The 14,597-nt window shown below is 39.2% G+C and overlaps 1 protein-coding gene across 1 annotated transcript in view; it reads left to right on the top strand.

The window, feature by feature from the left end:
* Positions 1 to 14,597, top strand: part of LOC111589166 (collagen alpha-1(XXV) chain) — a 181,943-nt gene that overhangs the window by 83,913 nt on the left and 83,433 nt on the right. The window lies entirely within an intron of this gene.

The following is a 14,597-nucleotide window of genomic DNA, read 5'->3' as shown; positions in this document are numbered from 1 at the left end:
TTAAATCAAAAGTCTTCACATGAGCTTGGCTCTCTGAGAGGTGGGCATAGCTTACAGCACAATATGGAGCTGACCTTTCCTCGTTCTTAGATCCAGAGGATGATGATGCACAAGAAGTAGTTGAAAAAGCAGAGATCAATACAGCATAGAAGGATGTTTATTGAGACTGACAACAGAACAGGAGTTTGGCAGTCAGTCTGTTGATGTGTGCATCTTCAGTAAGTGTAGGGGGGAGGAAAATAAAAGGAAAAGTAATGCTGACATGACTGTGATGATGGAATAAAGCCGGCAGATGGAAGATTGAACTTCTCAGCTGAAACACCTGTATAGCTCTGCAGGAGAAAGTGATATGGGGAGTGTGAAAGTTAGAATGACAGTGATGTTAAAAGACCAGCCTTTACAGAATGATTGACTTGAGTGCAGTGAGTCGAATAATATTAGCCAGACAGATAGATGAAAGGGTTGTTCAAGATGATGAAGAGTACAGAGTATCAGTTCTACAAAAACATGAGTACTTTTTAAAATAATTAACTCTCTGTAACCCAAACCCTGCAGGTGGCTTGGAAAGACACGTTACATTGGAAAAATTCAACAAATGACACAATTTTATCAGACTCAAACTGTAAAAACAGAAAGAAACACCAGATTTCCAACATTGTAAAATGTAAAATCGTTATGTTTCATCAAAAACACTTTATTCTATAAGTCTCATTTAAAAATTTGCCAAAAATATACCATTTGCATTAAGTACATTCCATAAAAAAACTAAAATTCTATGCTCGTCTGTACAACTTTGAAGCCATGACTGCTTTAACTGTGACAAACAATCACGACAAAAAAATGGTGAACTTCTGGCTAAACTGTAGGCTCTATATACATGGAACTGATAGGAAAAAAGCATGGAAACAGATTTAAAATATCAATAGTGAAATATATATAGTATGTAGAGTCATTATTTTTTCCGTAGCATTGGTGGAACTTTGAAAAAAAGTTGTACATACGGAATCCAAGCTGTTCCAATTTTTTAAAATAAATAATCAAAGACCTTGAACTGTGTTTTTAATGACTTATGGCGTTATAACTTTGCCATAAAGCACAGAAGATATTCTTGTGATCTCCGTCCTTCTATTCACTGCTGTTTCCACTGAGGTGCAGGACTTTATATTGCAGTGAAAAATGACCCTACAGTAAATACAAATGACAGGAGAAAAAAAAATACCCAGAAACCGCTTAAGGTTTCCAGAAAACGTTATTATATCTCATATATTTAATTGTGTTTGTGGGGCTGTTGCTATTGTGGATGCAGTGACTTCTTGAAATCTTGTTGTCATCTAAATTTTGCCTAAAAACCAGCAGAGAGTTCAGTTGTGAGGATTTATTGGTGCTGGTAGGCAGCGTTTTGAAGCACAGAACCAAGCGAGCTGTTTCCCCGTGAGCTAAATTAACTGGCTGCTGGCTGTAGGTCCGTATTCACTTCACATCCAAGTTCCAGCAAGAAAGTGAAAAAGGATATTTTCCACAAACGTTAATTTCTTTCTTTAATAGCAAATGATTTTGACCGCAAGAGGGGAAAAAAGGGGGAAATGAATGCATAAACTAACAAGTGGTGGTCTAATACTGAGATAATTGTCAGTAGAAATCCTTCCAGAGTTCACTTTAGATGGGTTTTTGGGCAATTTATTTGAAACAAGGTAAGAAGGAATTAACTTTTATACCTGTTTATAAGAGTCCCCTGACTGGATTCAGCAAAATAGCTTTTATATCACATGCTGCAGTAAAAAAAAAAAAGGTGTATGTAAAGCCGTGACTCAGCTCCGGAGGAAGCCCCTGTTTGGGACTGTGAGTGCTTTGTGAAAAAATTGCCCCTCATTAAGGGGAATTAATGGCTCGCAAATGTAACTGAAGGTGCAGCTTGTTTTTTAAGAGGAAAGATTGACAGAGGTTAGAAAAACATGAGCGTTTTCTGGCTTTCCCGCTGATCCATTTCCACTCAGCTGCGCGTTTTGTATTCTTGATGTATCTACTTTTACTTACAAGCCATCATCTCGAGTCTTTAGTGGAAACATTAGCATTATTTGTGGTTTGAAATAATCTCTAATAAGAGTGTTTCATTTTGAGTTTTCTTGAGAGGAATGTCGCTCATCCCCGAGCATCTAGAGGGGTTTCCCAAGTTTGGGAAAATGACCTCGAAAAGCTGGCCGAGTCTCAGTGAGTCTCCGGCTGACAGCCCGATGATGACACTTTATTTTTGTTTCCACTCGGGACCCATTGAGGGCTGGGAGACACTTAGAGCTTTCAGCGTTCCTCCCAGAGCTCTTCTGTGCAATTCTCTGTTTATTTAGGGCGGTTTGGAAAGCCATGAAATTCTGGAGTCAGGTTGTTTTCATGGTGATGGTGCACATAATATTCAATTTGTCTCATACACGGGAGCTTCCCATTTATCCTGCAGGCACTTTTACCTAACGTGCATGTTATAAAGTTTCATGAGAGGCAGAATATTCATTTGATATCCAGATGCATCTTCTTGTTAGTGTACCTATTTATCCGACTGGAACATCCCTTCTCAGTCTGTCAGATGAGATGAAGCCTCCCTACAAGCTGGACTTTATACCTGCACATAATACCACTCTTGATTTCACATACTGTGCTGTTATTTTAAGATTCAATGGAGTGCTGAATAGAAAAAAAAAGATTGGATTGTATTTTTTTCCAGTTTGTGTCCTGCAGATGGCTAAATTGGCACTTTTTGAGAACATTTTTAATTAAACTCTTGCCTTAATTACATTTAAAAAATCCTTAAATAATCTAAAATAAATATCCTGTAGCTGTCATTTCATGTCCACTGGAATATTATGAGCGTGACATCTGCCCTGAATGAGGATTTTTATACATGCAGTGAATTCAGCAGCTTCACGCAGCCTCCAGTACACTTTGCTTCAACTTTCCGTTTTGCTCTTAAATCTTTCATCCCTGTGTTCTGCTAAATGACCTCCTTCCTAGCCCGCCACCCCCTAAAGCAGCCTGTCTATCATGCATTTTCCTTTGCCGCTGACAAGATAGGGTATCTGTGACATAAGGGCCTGTAGCCGTCACGCTCGCGTGCTCAAACTGTTGCAGGAATAATCCGGCGAGGGCCAGTCAGCGCTCGAGTAAACACCAGCCTCAGACCACCGAGGTTGACTGATAAGTAGTGAAAGTGAAGCTCCTGGGAGCTAAAATACAGTAGAGAGCGGAATAAAAACAATGTTGCACTTAGAACCAGACGACAGATCAAAAGGGGAGGAAAACCTCCCGCATACTGGTGAAATTACGGGTTTGCTGACCAGAGAAAGGCATCGTTGTAGTTTAGATAAAAGGGTCAGATTACCAAAATTCCAGAAAGAACGAAACAAGAATGAAATATCAGTATGTCAGACTAACGGTTCCAAACCCAAAGGTATTTTATTTACAGATATTAAAGAGACATTCAAGGAAATCCTTATATTTTACCAGCTGAAACTGGAGAATTGATACATTTTTTGCTCACAAAAGGACTAAAACAAATCACTGATTACCAATAGTGTTGCCACATTTAGTGGAAATGAGAAATAAAGCTCAAAATAAAATGAGAATTAGTTAATTTTTTTGTAATTTTGATTAATTATTTAATCTGTTCTTAATCCTTTTTGGTAAATGAAACGAAGGACTACCATAAACCCTTACAGTAATCCTTTACATTTGATTTTATGTGACGTTTGATCAATGTTTGACAAAAATTTAAATAAGATTTTCAAAATAAAGTGATTGTGATGAAATGTTTCAGATTTGGTTGCCTTTTCAGTGTTATTACTTCAAGGACCATCAAAATGTTGAAAAATCAGGGGATTCTGCTCTGATAGTGTCATTTTGCAGATTTTTAACGGTAACATGCCTTTCAAACTCACCTGCAGAGTTTGATGATCACAGGATTTTTTTTGTGTTACTATACAGACTATGATTTGAAGAATATGCGCTACAAGCTGTATAATTTGTATTTGAAGCAGCTAAAAAGTAATGTGGCAGCAAATTAAAAGCAGCACACAGTATATGTATGAAACTCTGTGAAGTTAAAGGGTATTTGTTCTGCATAATGCCAAAGAAGCACCAGATATGCTGCAAGAATTACTTTTTGAACGGCTTTCAGGCAGAGAGTACTGTATGCCAGTCTATTAAAATAGCTGAGGACTGTAATAACATTTTTGACTTGAGCACCGCTGGCTTCTCTCCAGTGACTTCATCTTGTTTGAAGAACTGCACCGACTGTCCTTGAGCAGTTTGGGGCCCTGTGGTCCATATTATATAGCTCTGCGTCTCTAAATCCATCCGCACACACACCACAGACACATATGCAGATTGTGCGCATTGGCTCACACATCTCTGGTGTTGATAAGGTCAGCCAGCAGTCATGTCATCCGTTAGCAGCAGGTATAGGGTTACAGCACATTTTCAATGTGACATCCAATAGCCACAGAAGTCTTAAACACAGATAAAGTATTTCATTTGAACTTGAACAAGAGGGATCATTTGATGTTAATCATGCACTTTATGTCCCATTTGCAGAAATGTTCTTGCAACTATTTTAGCGGCAGGGAAAGGCTTTGGCTATGCGATACTACACGTGTCGCCATCAGTATGCTCACAACAATATTCACCAAACACACCCTCGCTTAGCATCGAAAGCATCTTCACACTGATTCCTCAGAAGGTGTCATTTTGCCACGGGTCCATGCTCCCTCGCTGTCTTTGGAGTTCCATTTCGAACGGAGCGCAGATGCTGAAATCCTGTAGTAAGTAATGAATGTGGCGCGCTGCAGGTTTGTTTTGCTTGTATCTGCTCTTCAGCATTTCATAGTCTAATTAGGGATATTGATTGATGAGCAGAGTACTCAGGTCCGAAGCTTAAATCAGTCACTGACTGTGGCTAATCAATTCCTGCAAGGCGAGGCTGAGGTTGCTTTTCCCTTTGAATGCTGAGACTTAATTACCCCTTCCTTAATAGTACTGTTGCATGCACAGATCACACCTCTGTTGAGACCTTTACAAAAATAAACATACAACCTACTAGTTCTAGGTTAGTTTTTCTACTGATGCGAAATTATAACATTATTTCTTATGCAATATACATTATCCACCTTGCAATACATATTTTTCACTGTGCTGTATACATTTGTGTTGAATGAATGTTGTGTTTTTGTATGTGTGCTGAAGGACAAGCATTTTCTACTTCGTTGTAGCCTTAACTTAAGATCCATCTTTGTAATTTTCCTGCAGAGAAGGAAAATGGAAAGAAGATGATACAGTTCAGTGCAATTTCACTAGACTGTCGGCCTTAGTCGTGACAATTCAATTATTATTCTTTTATCTGGTGGATTCTTCAGCCGCTGTGCAATCCAAACGGGGGGTTCGCCAAGATATAGCTCGGTTAACACTCAAAAGAAGCCGTTCATTTCCACTGTGGTAACACTTCAGCGTGCCCAAGCCAAGCTGGGCTCATCCTGCTTCCTCCTTTTATTTTTTTTCCCGTTTTCAAGACTTGAAATTGGGAAATTGTGTAGTTAATGATTATATGGTTACCAAAAAGTGATACTCCCTCACATGAGAGTGAAGGACACGGTGAAGGTTTCTGATAGAGCCGTCAAGATGGCCGCCTGCGCCAATTTAACTTGTAGAATAAAGTGATGGGACTTGGCCGATCGATTGGCTTATTACTGACCTCCCCTCATCAGGGAGTGTGTTCTGCTTCCATCACGACCGCAGTCAGTACTGCGGGGAGGATAATTGCAGTGTGCAGCGAACGGGGTGGGTCTCAAGTATCCCAGCACTCAGCCTGTTGCCAGAGGAAAACACATTGATCTCTGAAGGTGATGAAAAGGCTCTCTCAAAGGCCCCGCTTCCTCCTCAGGAGTGTTCCAGCCTTGACACTGAACCGGAGCAAAAGCGCAGATGATCCATGCATGCCTTCCAGCCGTACTCGTATTCATGTCATTTGTCTTCCGCCAGTGCGTGTGTGTTGGACAAAGAACCAGAGAGAAGCTGCTTGTTCTGTAACGATTTTCACTCCCAGAAACTGTGTGTTAAGTGTGCGTCTTTGTTTGGAGGTTACACGCTGAAGACAACTCAACCGTTCAATCAATGCGGAGATTCTCGAGTGCCAAAACGGTTACTTGGTCTGCAATTAGCGCAACACTATGAGACTACTATATTCTTGTGGTGCAGGACAGAAAAGATGCATTTTTAATACCGGTTTCAGTCTGCTTGACGCAGTGTTAATGGAGTCTGCAGAGGCAGACAATTCCTCGCATCCTAATGGATTGACTCGTGGTTTAATGAACTGATAACTGGCATCTGGACAAACACAGTGCAGAACACAGAGACACACACAGAGGCACAAAATTGCTGTATTCATCAGGGATGGTTGGAGAAATGAATTCATTTTGAGTTGATAACAGCATTCTCTGAACACCATTGGGTATACACACAGAGACGCTCTCAGAAATTATTTTCGGCTCTCTGCTTCGTAATAAATGTTGCTTGATGTAATTAGTTTCAGTCTTACAATTTACTGACATCAACAAATGCCCTTGTTTATATTAGTTTTAACCTTAATAATAAGAGCACTGACATAGACTGTATGTATTTGTGATGTTTTGTAATTGAAAACTGCGTTTCATTAGAGTTTGTGCAGCAGGCGTCACTACTCATTACTCCTCATGACTGTTCATTAGATCTAATTTAGGCTCTAATCAGTGAGACGTCTTGCTTTACTGTAAATCTCCAGCTAACTAATCGTACTGTCTTGGGTAACAAAGTAAACACACGTCTCTCTGCTCACAACAACATATTCATTACAGAGAAATACAGAGATGTTCTTTGTGAAAGCTGCTGATTGGAACTAGACTTTGTCGCCCTGTAGCAAGAAAACAGAAAATAAACCAGATAATTACAGTATATGTGCGTGCCTGTGTGGACTACAGAAGGCTTTATGTGGTGACAAAATGAGTGCAGCAAGGAAGGACAATGAGTAAATGTAAAAATCAGACACAATGGTCTCTGTTCTGGGCAGCAAATTAAATATAATTGCAAATAAGTACATGGGAAATGGCTATAATCATTATATTTATTCAGGAAATTGTTACATTGAAGTTAAGTGCACTTGGAAATAAGGATAATGGAGATATATGTCACAGGATCAGAGAATAATGTGAAAGATCCTTCAGAACATTGTTTTTCTAGGTCGGGTCGGGATTCAAATGTGGGTCTTGGGAAAATTAAAAAAAGCACCCGAATTCTTCAGAATTTGCTGTTTATATGATGTTGCCAGAAACTGTAGAGTCTGTTATAAGAAAGAAACCAGGATTTAGCACTGTAGGCTATTAGATTGGCACCCTTTAAACAGATTAACAAACTGTTTTACCTGTCTGTATTACAATCCGCTACTTATTTTTGGCCTGCAAGAAAAATAATCCAAACAGCATGACTCCTATTTAAAGGCAGTTAAAGAACCGCTGCCTTTAAACAAGCCTGATAATAGGGTTGCTCTTTGAAAAGGCATAACATTACACGCTAACCATGCTGCTGTAGTCTGCTCCTTGTATCCGATTGCAGGAATTCTGGAAACTTACCTCGAATTTCCAGGAGTTGAACTTCCAGTGACACAAGTGAAGCTCATTATATGGGAATCACAAACATCCACATGTATTTTTTTATGTTTTTTTTCCAAATGCAAACACAACTGTGCTTGGAAAAATCCAACCGTAGGTGCAGCTGGTTGGTCACAAATTAGACAACCTTTGCTTGACCTTCTTCTAAAGCCATTAAATAGATTGCATGCTTTTCTTATGGTAAGTACGGTTTAATAGGGTCAGGTGGGCTAACTTTAGAGCAGCACAGCCTGCTAGTCATGCTACAAACATTTAGAGAATGATATGGTAATTTAAGTAGCAGGTCCTGGAGGCTTGTCGGGGCCTAATAAGTTGCCCCTTTGAGGAGAAACTCTTTGTTCTGGCTTCATGTCTCTTAAATTTAAAGCATTTCAGGAAGTTAAGGGATTAGCAATAGTAGTTAGAGTGCAAGGGCTTGTCTTCCGGAGCTGCTTTAGTGGGTCACAAGTTCGATTTCACTCAACAATACCCCTGACGGATGACCTCAAGAGGAATCTGGAAGCTGGTGAAGACACAGTCCAGATCTTCATCCATCTTTGTCCTGTTATCTGTTGACTGTATTTCTAAAGTCTTGAATTGGGTGTTTGTGTCAGAGAAACACAGATGTGCTTCAACTTAACTGCATCTGTAGAGCTTTAGAGAGCTCAGAGGTCGGTGCAGGTAGTGGAATAAACTCGACTAGATAAACTGTCAGGTTTTACACCAAGCTTTTGGAGTAAAATTGACATTTTGTGTAGAGTCCGTTGAAAAGTGCACTCATTACATAATTACTCTGCTGCTTTCTGTGCTAGCTGTTGTTTTCTGACAACAATACACACTGAGATGAAGTGAACAGTGACATTCATGGACTCGGATGATGTTAAAATTGTGGTTAAATTTCCATTTTTTTCCCCTTGGACAGTGGACGCAGTGTTCCATGAATTAGCATTTTATGTATTGATTTATTCATTGTCATGCATAGTAATGAGGATCTTGGATCAAAACTGGGCTCCTCTTTGCCAGACGTTTCCACAAAAATGTACTTGTAAAGTAACAAATGATTGTGCAGTTCAAAGCCAGCTTTTGTGCAGCTTTAGTTCGGCTGACCTGGATACCATGTGTTGCCAGGATTAATAAACTCATCCATCCATGTTGTGGGATTAAATGGACTATATTAAAGTCTGTTTTGACTAACTCTTCCTAAATCCTTGGAATGCTTGCACACACATTGATCATCAGAGTTTTTGTTTTGAGAAATATTCTTAACATTTCAGCTGAAATTCAAGTTCTGAAGCTAGTTGTTGCCATCTTGAAATGGCCCAGTTTATTGTATACGTATGCAGATACTTTCAGAAGGATATTATGGTGTTTAGCAACACAACGATGAAGTCGATATTACTTTACACTTGATGAGGCCGGACAAAACTATGCATCTCAAACTGGGAATTGATACAAAAGTCTGTTTGTCTAACAGCACACAGAAAGTAAAGTGCTCAGTTAATCCTTCTCCCGAGATTCTGAAGAACACTTTTTTGGCTTTTGAATTTTCGGCACAGAGTCAAACAAGTTTCCGGTGGATGTTGGACTCTGCTAAGGTTTCCCTTTGTCTCAGATCCTGTTTGTGATATTCATGGACAGGATGTAAAGGTGCAGTTGGGGTGAGGAAAGAGTCCAGTTTGAGGTCCTCAGAGTTGCTTCTCTGGTTTTTGCAGATGATGTGTTTGTGTTGGCTTCATCAGACCGTGAATTTAAGCAAACAGTTGTGCAGTTTGTCGGCAAGTATGAAGGAGTTTGGATGAGAATCAGCGCTTAGAAGACTGAGGCCTTGGTTGTGTCGCAGAAAATGGTGGATTGATCTCTCTGGGTTAGGGGTGAGTTCCTGCCTCAAGTGAAGTTTCTCGGGATCTTGTTCATGATTGATAGGAAAATGGAGCGTTAGATGGACAGACGGACTGGGGCAGACTGTAGTGGTGAAGACGGAGCTGAAGCAGATGGTTAATTTAGCAGTCCATCTACATTCCAACCCTCATCCATGGTCAGGAGTTCTGGGTAGCAACCAAAAGAAAGTGATTGCAAGTGGCTGATATCAGTTTCTTCCATTGGACAGCAGTTGGTTGAGGGTCTCGAACAGTCGGAGGAAGCTTGTTGTAGAGTTGAGGCATAAAGACCCAGCTGAGGTGGTTCAGGAATCTGATTAGGATGCCTCCTGAGTGACTACTTTGGCAAATTTTCCAGGCATTCCCAACTAATAGTAAACCCCAGGTCTCGCTTGAAATTTTACATATCTCATCAGGCCTGGGAACATCTAAAAAAAACCATCCAGTAGAAGCTGGAAAATGTTGTTCAAGAGAAAGAATTCTTGACGTGCACCATGACCTGACTCCCGATATGCTGAGAAAATGGATGGATCTTTTTGGTCTTGGTGTTCATGTTGTACCCTCGGTGTAAAATTTGCCAAAACCGAAAACCAAACTCCAGCAAAACAGTTTCATGTCAGTTTGTGCAAACATTGCCCCTGGAAGTATTGTATGGCTGTGACATTTCTGTTATACGTTCCTGCTGGACATTGTGTTTCTATGAGTCATATATAAACAGTCAGGTCAGTGTGTGGTGCTTTTGGTATCCGTGAATAAGGCCGACTGTTTAAAGTTGGAGGGAGAAGCGGTTTTAAAATCAACCGTGGAAAATGTGTTGATGAATGAAGCAAACATGAAATCCTTTTATGATCGCCTTAATAAGCAGGTGGGGTTTTTTTTTTTCCAAAATGTATGATTTTAGATTTTGTTTGCACATTAACAGAAACCAATGATATGTTTGAACAATCATCCAAAAGTGTACTCTTTAGCAAGTGACATAGAGAACATTGGAGATAAGAAAATTTAAAGCTTCATGTACGATGACATTTTAACATGCGGTAACGCAAACTATATATGATTATGGATTGCAGTTTCAGAAAACATCTGAATTTGTTCACTACATCCCAAAAGGTGCAAGTGGTCTTACTGTGAAGTCTCAGGCCAGCTCTCTTCAAACTTGATTTATTTTGGAGGTTGGAGCTGGTACCCAGTTTGCTATTTTTGGCATAACTTTGACTTTTATTCTGAGGAATGGCTGTATTACTTTATGAAAGAAGCTTTGAGTGGTCTGATTATGTATATCAAGCTCTGAAACAATGCTGGTATTGTAAATGAGTCTGGATGATGGGTAGTGCTAAAAGGCAATTGTGTCTCAATTGCATGAAGCATAAACAAGAAGTTTATTATCTCAAGCTATGCGTAACTTTGAAATAACATCGTAATGAACAACATGAGCGAAATTATTCAAAAAACAATACAGTCATGGCTTGAAACAGCAGGTTTCGCAATGCTGCCAGTTACATGGGATTCCTTTGTGCCAAATAGCATTCATATGACTACAACTATCAAATTTAGCAACCAAAAACCTTCTGTGGGATGTAAAAATCCCATGTTGTGTGATTATCCCTGGAAAAAAAAGTAGAAAATGAATAAATGTTGAGACCTGTCAGTGTAATGCTGATGGTTTCATGCTGCTCTTACAGCTAACATAGTGCTGTTCAAGTCACAGTCTATAACCATCGTGTTAACAGATAAAATGATGAGTTTGGAGGCATTTTGTGGTTTATTGCATTTGAGCAAAATTACAATTTGCAGCATGATGTGCTATTATGTTTGACAATATCAAATAACCCATATTTAAACAATAAAATATCCAACTTTGCACTGAAATCACTGCATACTTTTAAGTTTTGTCATTTGAGCTCTCTGAACCCCAATTTCTGACACTTTTTTGCTTCTGTTACAACAGAAGTAAAAATGTCTTCTGTGCAGTGTGACACGGTTATAATGCCATGAATCACAAAAATTGAATTTCTTTGATTATTTTTTTAAAAACTGGAATAGACAGCTCCAACATTTTTGCAAGTGTCCACAGATGTTGCAAATACTTGAAAAGAAAAATCGGCGCTGTACATACTATAGGTTTGTTTCCATCTATTTTTTCCTCTCTGCACAGCCTGCAATTCAGTCTAGTTCAGCTGAAAAGTCTTTGAATTTTCTTCACATGACATTTGGTCACAGCTGAGTAACTAAGAGGTTCCTGGTTCCTCCAAGAAGCCCAGAATTTTTTCTTTTCTACCTAATCTGATCAGAGCAAACTGTTTATTTTTGACAAATTTTTAAATGTGACATTTTGATGAAAAATCTAAATTTTTGTCTTGGATCTGGCTCAGTTTCGTAATGGAACCACACATCAGACATGATTAATTCAAGAACTTGTTGGAAAACCAAAGACTCTTCATGTTCTTTCTCTAATAAATGTGTTTTTAAAGGCTAACATGCCTTTTGGATTAAAGGAAGCAATGGATTTAAGTGAACTGCACAGGTTTTTACAATCAGATGCAGTTTTGTGTTTAAAGGCAGGCGCCCAAATTCTTAAGAAATACTAAGAAAGAAGAAAAAAGTATTCTCAGTGTGACGTACGTGGGATTTACAATGGACAGATAATTAAAAGGTGATGGACAAATTTAATAAGATCACCAAAGTTTTGATTCATCCTGTGATAAGTCAGAGAATCACCCAAACTTTTAGAATAGCTCGTCAAGGAACTGTTGAATGTCAGCACAAAATTCCATGTCAGTTCATGCAATAGTTGTCAAGATATTTCAGTCTGGAATGAAGTAGCATTCACTCTCAGCACAGCTAAAAACGAAGCCAAACCGCACGTTTATTGATGCCTAAAGTTGCTCACATTCTAAACTACAAAAGCCACCAAATAACACAACGTAAAACCCCAATGCACAACACCGCGGGTTCCATTTTGTTATGTCTGACCAAAATATTTGTCTGACCAAACATTTAAATGAACTTTAAGTCCACTTTGATTTATTTCACATTCCGACTCCGAAGCTGCTGAAAAGGCTTCAACAGATTGTTCAGAGTTGCTGACCCTCATCTTGAAATTCCCAGCCACATTTTTTTTTTTCTGAAATCATTGTTCCATGACTGTGCTTGGGATACTGTGAGAAAACAGCAGGCCAGCGCAATGTTTTTGAGCAAGAATGATGGTTTAACAGTCTCTCATCACTCCAGGATCCAGTTCTTAAGCGCTGTTGATTTCATTTCTAACCAGAGATCTTTAATTTAATTTAAAATACAACCAAAAACCTGTTTTGATTGGTCCTCATAGACATTAAGTTATTCTTTCATTTGGTGAGTCATAAAATGAAGTATTATTGTTGGCACACAGTGATCTGTACCCAGCATTTCATTGTCGCTGGTATAATCTGGTTTGTATGGTGATCTCTCCTTACAGTCTATAATCAGAATGAAAAATATTATGATGAATATTGTGAATCATGAGAATATCTGAAAATAATGTGCGCTATTGTAAAGTCTGGACCACCGGCTCCCATTTGGGGAATGTTTTCTTAACAGCTGTCAAGAATATACCACCGAAATCAGGCGGATGTCGTATCGTTGTGCAAAATATTCCTCTCGGAGGTGTCAAGTGTCATTTTCAGAGTGAGCAATAATGAAGCGGCTGCCAAGCGCAGTAAACCCCCCTTCTGTTTCCTTTAAAACCTTCAAAAACAAACGTATGGAGAAAGCAGGGTTGATGTGAACCATAGTAAAGTGAGAGTCAAACTCCACCTGTGGTTACATACTTTAAACTGTGCCGGGACCCTTCACTGGCAGACGTTATCCTGGACTCGCTTCAAAAGGAGCAGAGCTGGAAGCCAAACAGTGGGATCAAATCGAGGACTTAGCATCATACAAAGAGTTGTGCAACATAATCTTTGCATTTTGCACCCCAGTACCACATCTGGAATGTCATAAATCAACCAAACGGCGTGTAAACGAGGATTATTCTTCTTATTTTTGCTCTTTGCTTTGTCGCTTTACTTATGGAGGGCTGGAGTGCACAATGTCTGGCAAATACAGAAGGGAAAGACATGCTGGAACATAAAGAGGGAGGATTTTGTTCACTCTGGGGATTTGGGGTCAGGTCAGGTTATGTAGATTAGTAATTAGTATGATTGCTTTGTCTTTTTAGTCTAGTTTTTTAGCTGCAGACAAAGGCCCAGTGTCATAAAGTCATCCTTTTGGAGCAGCTGTCAGAGTCTGTTCAGAAACTTCCCCCAAACTCATTTCGTTACTGTAATTATCTTGAACCTCGAACGACTAAATGCAACTCTTTGACTGAAAGGGGGTCAAAAGAGGTTTTAAAGTGATTTGCATAATAAGCCTTCACAGTGTTATTGGTGAGGAGACAGAGGAGATTGTTGCTCTTGGTTCTGTTTTCAATTCCAGTCTTTTTGATACTGACTGCTCCTTTAACCATCTGAATCCCAAAACCTGCTGGCGAGTTTGAAAGGCATGCTGTCTTAAAAAATTACACCATTTATCAGAACCAGAAACTAATGAAACAGAAAGAATCATCAGATGTTCAGATTTCTTGACCAGTTTAATGTGGCTTTCTGACAAGAAACGCAACCAAATCTAAACCTAAAATTGTGACATTACAACAAAATGTTAATATTCTACATGGGTCATTTATAAACTCTGCCAAAAAAGCAGTAATTTGAACCAGATTCAGTGAAAATACTAAAAGCTTTTTGACCGAACTGTGAAGTCATTAATGACTCGGCTGTGGACAACAGTCACATGGCAAAAATTCTGTGACATTTTGCCTGAACTGCAGGCTGTGTTTCTACAGAGTACAATAATTTTCTGCCATTGTTTCTTGTAGTGAAAAATGCAGTGAAAAATGAGCCCACAGTGGGCAAAAACACCCAGAAACTGCTTGCAATTCAGAGGATTCAAGGGCAACCACCTATTTTTAACAGATTTTCTGTCATAAAATGGGGAATGAATCAATATGAACTATACAGGATTGTAATTATTGACTGCACTGAGATTT

This window comes from Amphiprion ocellaris, chromosome 23 (assembly GCF_022539595.1).
Source record: "Amphiprion ocellaris isolate individual 3 ecotype Okinawa chromosome 23, ASM2253959v1, whole genome shotgun sequence".
NCBI lineage: Eukaryota > Metazoa > Chordata > Actinopteri > Pomacentridae > Amphiprion > Amphiprion ocellaris.
Note: the sequence above shows the minus strand (reverse complement) of the source record. Positions and strands in the feature narration are given on the sequence as shown.